This window comes from Wasmannia auropunctata, unplaced genomic scaffold (assembly GCF_000956235.1).
Source record: "Wasmannia auropunctata unplaced genomic scaffold, wasmannia.A_1.0 LD336116.1, whole genome shotgun sequence".
NCBI classification, from domain to species: Eukaryota; Metazoa; Arthropoda; class Insecta; order Hymenoptera; family Formicidae; genus Wasmannia; species Wasmannia auropunctata.
Genome location: NW_012026774.1, coordinates 2,788,248 through 2,797,603, shown reverse-complemented (window position 1 = coordinate 2,797,603; position 9,356 = coordinate 2,788,248). Strand labels below are relative to the sequence as shown.

Here is a 9,356-nt window from a genome sequence, read left to right as displayed (position 1 = left end):
ATTTTATTCAATAAATTTAACGAATTAATATCGACGTGTTAGTTTAGTTGGTCACATATCAACACATAGTTTTGGTATCAGTAACAAAATTTTGGTTGTTCATACTAAACTTTTCTCTCAGTGTATGTGTATAAGAGTTTCAAAATGAAAAATTTAATAATTTACGAAAGAAAATGTGAAGCAGAGAAACTTTGTATTGTTAGTGTCCAGTATTAGTAGTAAAAATAATAGGAGAGTGGAAAATTCTGAAAAACCAGATTATGGTTTGACAACGAAGTTCTGTGCTGCTATCTAAATCTACCGCGCATCGAGAGAGAAAGAGAGAAAGGAGCCCACGTCGCTCTCAAGTGTATCTCTTCCGATCACACGTACCGAAATGCCAGACCCGTGACCTCCGTTATTTCTCCACGCTATCTATTTATCTCCTGCCATCGCGTACTCTATTGCACGTGAGCCGCTCGCCCGGAGTCGGTCCTGCTGCTGCTCCTCTCTCGAGTCGCGGGTCGCGCGCTTGTCTCTCATCCGCGTTTCGTACGTATCCTTGTGCGTCTCTCGGTCATGCCCCGGTAAGCCGTATTTCGGTCTGCCGCCGGTTACTTTAATGAGCTGATCGTTATCGGGACATTGAGTCGTTCACATGAGTCATTTCTGTGATACGGCATGCGCGCGTATCCCGCTGTATCGCGAGGATCTTCCACAAAACGTCACGCCGGTCAACGTGATCCGCTTCCGAATCAGCCCGTACGTCGGATTCTGAAGTTGTAAACGGCCGAGGGGTAACCTCAATCAAAAATAACACCCCGCCTCGAAATTTTAAGCTCATGCTCTAAAGCCGATTTGATACGCTGCACGATTTCTCGGATCGTATAAGCGTACGGACCGATCGGGAAATCAATCGAATGTCTCCGCATGATTACATCGTGGAAATTTAGCGTTATTATTAGTTATGAATATGTACACGATATTGCAAAAAACATTTTATTAAAGTTTATTTTCTATACGCTATATACGAACTTTCACTTTCTCTCTCTCTCTCTCTCTCTCTCTCTCTCTCTCGCTCTCTCTCTCTCTCTCTCTCTGCCCGCTCGTCTACCCGTCCCCGTCGCGCTGTTTTATTTTCGCGGATAATAAAGGATATATGCTCGATCTGTGCGCGCCCGTATGGACTTTCCTCACTGTCGATTCGTATGATTCGCGGCGAGGAGGGCATAACGTCCTCCGATCGGTAATAAAGGTCGTGCCTTGAATTAAGCGCTTCGTTAAACTTGAGCCTTCGGCTTTATCGTGCTTGCTCGGGCACGTCGACGTTGCTGCAAGCTGTAAAAGCCCATTGGCATAAAGCACGTAAGTATGTACACGTATACCACGCGCAAGTGTACATACTCGTGCAGCACATATAACATGAAGACTATACTCGCCACACTCGTGGTTTATACGCTGTCCCACATATTATGCGACACGGCGCATTCATCATCGAGCCAATCTTAATAAACAATCGGCACTACCCACATTCACGCGCATTGATTACGATTTCGCGGAACTTGCCGAAATAAATCTAATGTCAAACGAGATTTCAAGCGCGGCTTATTCTAAAGCGCCCAAGCGCTATTATGTATATATATATATATATATATATGCGCGAGCGAAACCTCCCTATTCTTAACGCGCATACTTTTCCTCAGTTTTCTATTCTTATTCCAATGGCGCGCAAAACGAAAATAATGTCTTGATCATGGAGTTATTCTCGACTAACGATTCTCACTTGTGTATACATTGCTTGATAAATAAAATAGGCAAAAGCAAAATAGTGAAGAAGCAACGTACAGGAGATCTGGAGACGTTAAGAAAACTGACGTTTGAAACAAACGTTAAAAATAAGATCGTTCAGAATATATAGTACGTATATCTACGTGGCATCTATGCGGGGCTGTATAAAATGTTGCCTTGGATATTTCCTTAGGAATTATTAGTGATAGGAGCAAAAAGAATTTCTCACTAGCTCTCGCTCGCGGAATGAATTCACGCCGGATTCCCCTCGGCGCGCATATAATCTCTATTATGCAAATGGAAATATTCGTGGACGATTTGAGTGGAGGTTAAACCGATCATCGTCGACGACGATCATCGTCGTGGGTGGCCGGAGGCGGATCCAGCGGTAGCACGAGAGCCGAATGCTACCAAGCATTCTCTTCGTCTTCCTTTATCTCTCTCTTTTCCCTTGCTTTTTCTGCCCTCTCTCTCCCCCCTCCTCCCCCTCACTCTATCTCTTCTCCTCCCCCCCTCCCCTCTCTCTCTCTCTCTTCCTCTCGCTCTTTTTCTCGCAAGACTGACAGACGAACATATTACGCGGTCTACGTGCATGTAATTATCCCGTCAATGCCTCGGATTTTCAAGTCCCTCGAGAGCCTCGCGCGCGCGCGAGAGATACGCTCTGGATTGATTGAGAAATCTTCCCTGTCATTGAGGTGCTTGCTGGTGTTGTCCCCCAGGCCTTCTCCTACTCCTCTAATTTCGTGTCGTTTTCGTCGACGTTTCTTGCCTCGAGCCGCGCAGTGACTTGCAGAATTCGTTTGGCTCGCTACGCGTGTCACATATATATATATATATATATATATATATATATACGAACGATTTTAATATTCTTCTCGCTTACAATAGAACAATAGATACTGTACGAGCCAGATGATACAACAAAATAAAAAAAGGAAAAAGAATATAATACTGTATTACCGCGGATATATTCGAAGAGAGAGAGAAAGAGAAACTGACACAGAAACAGAACAATAGCTATAATTTTTTTGAAACACTTTTACACATTTATCATACGTCTTTTTCGAAAAAATAGTGTCCCAATTTTTTATTTTAAGTAAGTACTCGGAACTTTGCATACGTACCTATCTTCATACTTGGGCGTACCGGAAGTGTCGGCGCGCGTCGACACATCAAAGATAGCTCCGCAAAACCCTCGCATCTCGCGTCGCCGGGGCGTTCGATCGATGAGGCGACCCGCAATTTCTTTTGTCGATCGCATAAACATAGGCGCCTCTCCTCGATACAACGAGGGAAGGGGCGGGCGGAGGGGGAGAGGCAGGGAGAGACTGGTACTTTAATGCGTGGCTATGATATGATAATGCGCCGGTACACGGGATTATGTATATAGGTTCATGTATGATAATTTGGCGAGACAAAGCCGCATTGTCGAGACATAAATTGAATCGCTTCTCTCCTCTCTCTCTCTCTCTCCCCCGTCCCTTTCTTCCTATATCCTTCTCCACCCACCCTCTCCCACTCTGATCATCGGAAGAAACGCCCACCGCGGAGAGGGACACACTTGCTGCACACCTTGATACCACACGCGCAAGGAGACTTTCTTCTCCTTCTCTCTTTCCACGTATAAGCACGCGAATGTCTTTTAAACTGTATGTTTACTGCTACAGATAATCTCTCGCTGGGGAGGTTGCAATTGACCATAATTCAAGATGAGGAATAGTAGTGATCCGAATAATCAGGATAATATCAGGATAATATCAGGTCTGGGTTGTTAATTAATCTAATTTTTATCTAAAGCTGAAAATTCGGAAATAATGAACTGTCGTTTATATCGTTTATTTTTTTTTTTTTAATGAAAGGAAGAGATAATCAGTCATCAATCTCTGTCATGTGGCTAGAATCTTAATTTTAATAAGTTACCTCAAATTTAATATGTAGTTTTCAATCTATATCTCGCTGAGATGTGATTATAATCGTCCACCAATTTATCGCACAGCTTAGCGAGGCTGACCTCATCGCGAAATAAGCAGGCACGATTCGCAGAAGCGGTACATACATCACTCGCAAACATATATGAATTACAAAGTTCCAAACTGGTTTCCGCGGTAACAAAAGCGGCGGACTCCATCTAGGCCATTGACAAGAATACGAATTTCAGTTTTGCCACGCGAGGACACGCGTATATTTTTCTTTGAAATAAAAAAACCAGAAAGGATTAACGAAATTATTACGCGCGTGAGATTACGCGCGTCGGAGGGAAAGATCGCGTGAGAGCGTCTGTCCCGGTTTTTTTTTGCCTCCCCTGGGTCAAATGTCAGATTCGCCGGTTAGATTTTAGAGGCGTGGTATTATTATTACGGTCCACACCAACACCCGTTCCCGGTGACCAGGTTGCGTCGCGCGCGAATTCCCAAGCGCGAATTTACAATCCCACGCTAATCCACGCAAAATTATATTTCAGCTAACGCCCCGTTCCCGCGCGCCTTCGCGCGCGACAAAGCGCGTCTCGTATTTTTCCTGATTAACCCTCTTTCGTCGGCCTGATGCTAAGTTATGAATTTCCGGTGATCGCTCGCGCGAGAGACTCCGCCCGATCGTGGTACCGTCCCGCTGTACGGTGTTGGAGCACGTGGGAGTAAATTTTTCCCACATTCGCCTCTCTCCGCGCACATAGATTTCCCGATGGGAGTAAATATCTAAAGATATTAATTTGCGTATATTTATATTTACGCGTGCTATCTTTGAGGATACACTAATCTCACTTGAAATTCACACACAGTTTGGTAACGTTATAGAGAAAATAATTAAAATTATATATAATCAAACAAAATTCTATATAAATCGTCCTTGGCCTTAGACGAATCATTACGCGATGGTCCAAGTTATAAAAAAAAAATTATTTATCCCTACTATACCCGTGCGGAATAACGAGTAGGGAAAGAATTCGGCATGCGTGCAGCAACTGGGGAGCAAAAACAAAGGCCGAGCGAAACGGACGGGAATGGCTTTACGGACGGGAGGAAGGCTCCGATCTCTCTTGGGCATGAAAATCGTAAAAAAAATTAGACTTTCAAATACGTCTCGTCTCTTTCTGGACCACCTCCGTATTATACGCGCGGCCAACGGTCCGTATATAAGACCGTGTACGTATACCGCAAAAAGCGCGGCCAGAAAACTGCGGTGGATGACGAATGTCCCAATGGCGAGGGCACCACGGGCGATTAGCATAATTCCCATGTTAACATTTAACCCTGGCCGGCCCCGAAATCTCGAAATTGGACGAGCTCTCCGCTGCGCGCGTGGGAATCCGCGCGGATCATTCCGCCGCACGGGAGAGAAAGAAAGAAAGAAAGAGAGAGAGAGAGAGAGAGAGACCGGCAGATATGTTCGCGCCCAGATAATATCGCGAAATTATGTAAACCGCTCCCCTTTTTCATCGTCTGACTCTTGTATCTCTTCTTCCCTCCGTTCTCGTTTACTACTTCATCCACTGTTTCCTAATCCGGGTACCCGAATATGGGCATTACAAGGTCCAGAAGGAAAAAATTTTTGTTTAACCGCAAGTTTTATAAATAAAATCTAACGAAATGAATAAATGAAATTTATGAATTGATCAAATTCTACTTAGGATTATCGTCGTAAACGGAGCCGTCTATAATGTACACGTCATCGATATCTCGTATCGATCCGCGAGATGGGCGAGACGGGACAGGATTTATGTGAAACGCCGCAAAACTTCTCACCCGCTATCTTCGAGAAAGGTCGCCCGACAGCGACGTTTCTCACCGTGGCGTCAACGCCGATCTTATCTCGCGCCCTTCGAGTCCGCCGATAGATCCTTTTAATTAACTTCGGTTAAGTATGTAAGCCTCTCTCCTCCCCTAGGATCAGTTAGACCTGCACGGATCGTATCCGGCAATATCTTCGAGGTCAATAACATGAGAGCACCTCGAGAGCGCGAGCAGAGCCAGGTTTCTCGCGTCGCACAATGGGACACTTTCCGGCGACGGGCGTTATTTTAAAGGTGAGAAAGGAAAAAACGAGACCATTAGGACGAAAGGTTCCCCTATAATTTAGATAAACGTGTCACGTGCTTTACGTATTTCGACTCTCTGGAATATTTTATATTAAATTAGGATACATGTACGAAAGTGTTTAATGTATGAGAAGCGCATTAAAATCAAACGTATTAAAAATTACATAAACAATTTTTACGTAATTTTTTACAACTTTTAATAGCGGTTATAATAATGCCCACTGCCTGCGGCATCTCATGTGAACGCATTTATAAACGAATAAGAACAGCCGGTTAAAAAAATTATCGATTAACAAGGTCACATCGAGCGCAATTAGCGGGGTGTCGCGTGATGTCGATCGGGACCAACTCTCATATATAATTAGCATGTCAGAAATCATATTGGATGTAAGGTGCAACGAGAGGATGGAGGTAGCCATAAAGTTATGCGTGTTGTATAATATATATGCGAGAAAAATAAAAATAATGATTGAAAGAACATCAGGAATATAGTATTCTATTTAGAAAATTCTAAGAATTCGCACGAGAAAGAAAAATTGAGAAAAGGTAATCGGTTGTAAGAAAACTTTATCAAGTTCATTTACCGTAATTTATCGAGCACATTCTCGATGCTACGGCGATGCCATTTCGCTGCGTGTATATAATAGAAGAAAAAAAAACGCATTTTGTCGTTCGCTATTCGATCGTTGTTCCCTCTCGCCCTCGTATACCCGAAAGAATTTGCTATCGTAGGGTTAATTTAATTCGTATTCAATGCTAATGGAAGGTGAAGTGTCTGCGATTCTTCATGTGCATCGGGACAACCTACGCGACGCACCGTACACACGTCCCCGGAGCGTGACGCCGTGCGGAATGGAACGACATTGGAACGCCGGAATTCAAGACAGGGCCGAGACATATGTCGAAAGTATTACGTGCATTTTCACTGCAACGACAGATGTGACGCGCGCGTATAGAACGATCGATGCGAGAATCATTCGTAAGAGTCATCCGTAAAACGACGAATTTTCTCGTTCAAAACATATTTCTTGATAGAATAAAGTTGTTCTATATTAGAAAATGGAGTAAACTCTTTCGCATTATACATAACAGATGTAGCATATGTATATTAAAAATTTGTTAAAATATTCTCTCTTTACAACTTTCTTCTAACATCTCAAAATTATAGCGTGTTATTTATTAAATATGAAATGGTTAAATATTTCTAAAGTCAAAATCGTATTCAGCGTATTATTTGTGCCCTTATAGTCGAATAGAAACGAGAAGGATTCTCAACAAGTAAAAAAATAATATTTACCACAAAGTTACTCCGCCGGCGCCCGACGCATGTCCAAGGCCTCCTTCTCCTTTCAAATTGTCAGACCTCTTTCCTTCCAGGTTGTCAAACATCCAAAAACTCCAAGAGGAATTTATTTTCTTCTGAAAGAAACAAATTAATTTTTTTTATTAAAGTTTGTTGAATTATCGGCTATTAGTCGTTTCATATCAGCTACATATAGTAGTGAAGCAATGTAGGAAATCCGAGGGATTCAATAAGCGTGCCATAAATATGGGAATTAGATACGTAACGATACAATTCGCCGCGCGTGTATAAGCGTGTACCTGCTTGGCCGCGCACTGACCGCTAAAATAACACACGCGGCTCAGCGGGAAACGGCTCTGAACCCACGCATGCACGACGTATTCACGGCGAGCAACTTAGCGAGTCCTTAATTCTTATCTACGTGTATCGCGCGCGTGCATTGAATCGCGTCGAGGAGTCGACGGCGATCAAGCCGTATCCGTCCGCGCCGGCTCCGGCTTATCGCCGCGGATGAAACGCGCGTTGATCGGCGCCGCGAGTCGCTGGTAACTTCATCGGAAAAGCGCGATCTCCGCTAATTACAGCTATCGCGACGAGTCGCGAGTGCCGAGTTCCTTCACTTCCTTCACGACTTTCCCGAACGCGCGGGGCGCCGTAAATCACGTGAATCTCGCGAGAGAGCTCGATAAACGGACGAGTCGCTTACGACCGCTAAGCGCGGTCGATACGATGAAATATAGCGGCTAAATCGGCGTATTGAGATAAGTGCTTGCTCCGGTTCGAACATAAGGAAGTCGAGGGGAGCAATAAGAGGCGCCGAGATAAGTTGAATCGTTGAGGCGATTAAGAAAAATCTGTACGCTTCCCGTGTTCCATATCAAACGATTTCGCGAGAGGATAATTACGAAAGCGGGTTAAATGCCGTATTGAGTATGGTTAAATACCGTAATTGATTTTACAATCTTCGATCGCGCCGTGCCAAAAGCAAAAAGATATTTATCTCTCGTTATCTCTTTTTTTTCGATGCCACCACATACACAACAAAAAAAGTTTGGACAAACGCGAGTAAATTACAGATCTATCAAGAAGCGAATATCGATGACTCGCCGATGACTCGATTCTTTAGACCGTGAGGAATCACTCTATCGATGGGATCGTAGGTCGATCCGGTAACATTGTGAGTCACGTCCCTGCGGCACGTTTAATTCCGTGGTAAGAAACGAGAATGGGCGTATCGAATCTCGACGAAGTAGTCATCGTAACCAGAGCGAAGGCATTCTGAATATCGTTGTGGCGGGCGCTATTGTTGTGCAACGAGAGACGAGTCAGACCTATCCCAACGAACGTGCGATGGGCATGCAGGAACGCATTTATATGTAAAAAAAAAAAATATTAATAAAACTGTAAATTTTTTAAATAACTGTCTCACTCGCCTCCTTTTTCTTTTAACGAAAATTAAACAGCAAATAAAAGAATCGAAAAAGATAAAAAAAATCAATATCGTTTGAATGTATACTCATAATTAATACTCATAATGATTAAAAGATTACAATGTCGCGACCATTCTCAGATCTCTTGTTATAGATTTAATTGAACGAACATTAAAGTATTAAAGGTAGAAGAGACGTAAATCCGCCCCTGCTGGTATTCTTCCAGCGTTTTTCGATTAGTCACGGCATATCGAGTACTCGAAACCCATTCGCCATGGGCCGTCGAGTTGAAATCTCGCCAATAAAAGGAACTCGGAGTGCGTTACGCGTCGAACTAGCGACCCACCTGCCGGCGGTGTCTCCGTAAAAAAATTTCAAAGATTTGATGTCGGATAAGCGTCCATCACGTTGTGGACCCCTCGGACCCACGGCGGTGTGTGTCTCGAGTTTTTGACACTGATGGACAAACGGGCGAAGCAACAATGGCTCGCATCGGGCATGAAGTTGAACGAATTCTGTCATGGAATGACAATATCAATAATACGTAGCGTGTTGCGCAATGAAACATTATTTCTCAAGTAAAAAAGAAACGTACAATGACATTCTTTAAACGAGACTTTTGATTGAATTTTAATTTAAATTCACAAGTCTCAAAAAAAAGGAAGATTGCCGTTGATTTCAAATTAAAGCAAATTCAAATGTATTTTCTTAGATAATCATAACTCTTGAATAATTAATTTCGTTTTATTTTACTCCACGACCCCCACATTCTCGTATACGGAGTTAAACGATGCATCACTCGCGACGCGGGCGAGAT

At 43.4% G+C, this 9,356-nt stretch overlaps 2 protein-coding genes across 2 annotated transcripts in view; one reads left to right on the top strand and one right to left on the bottom strand.

Moving 5' to 3' along the window:
• Positions 1–9,356, bottom strand: part of LOC105462906 (proteasome subunit alpha type-5) — a 64,658-nt gene that overhangs the window by 30,196 nt on the left and 25,106 nt on the right. The window contains exon 3 of the mRNA XM_011709828.1: positions 7,104–7,225. The gene's annotated coding sequence lies outside the window, so the exon portion shown is untranslated. The remainder of the gene's footprint in view (positions 1–7,103; positions 7,226–9,356) is intronic.
• LOC105462926 (protein Wnt-7b) overlaps positions 1–9,356 on the top strand; it is a 50,827-nt gene that overhangs the window by 18,131 nt on the left and 23,340 nt on the right. The window lies entirely within an intron of this gene.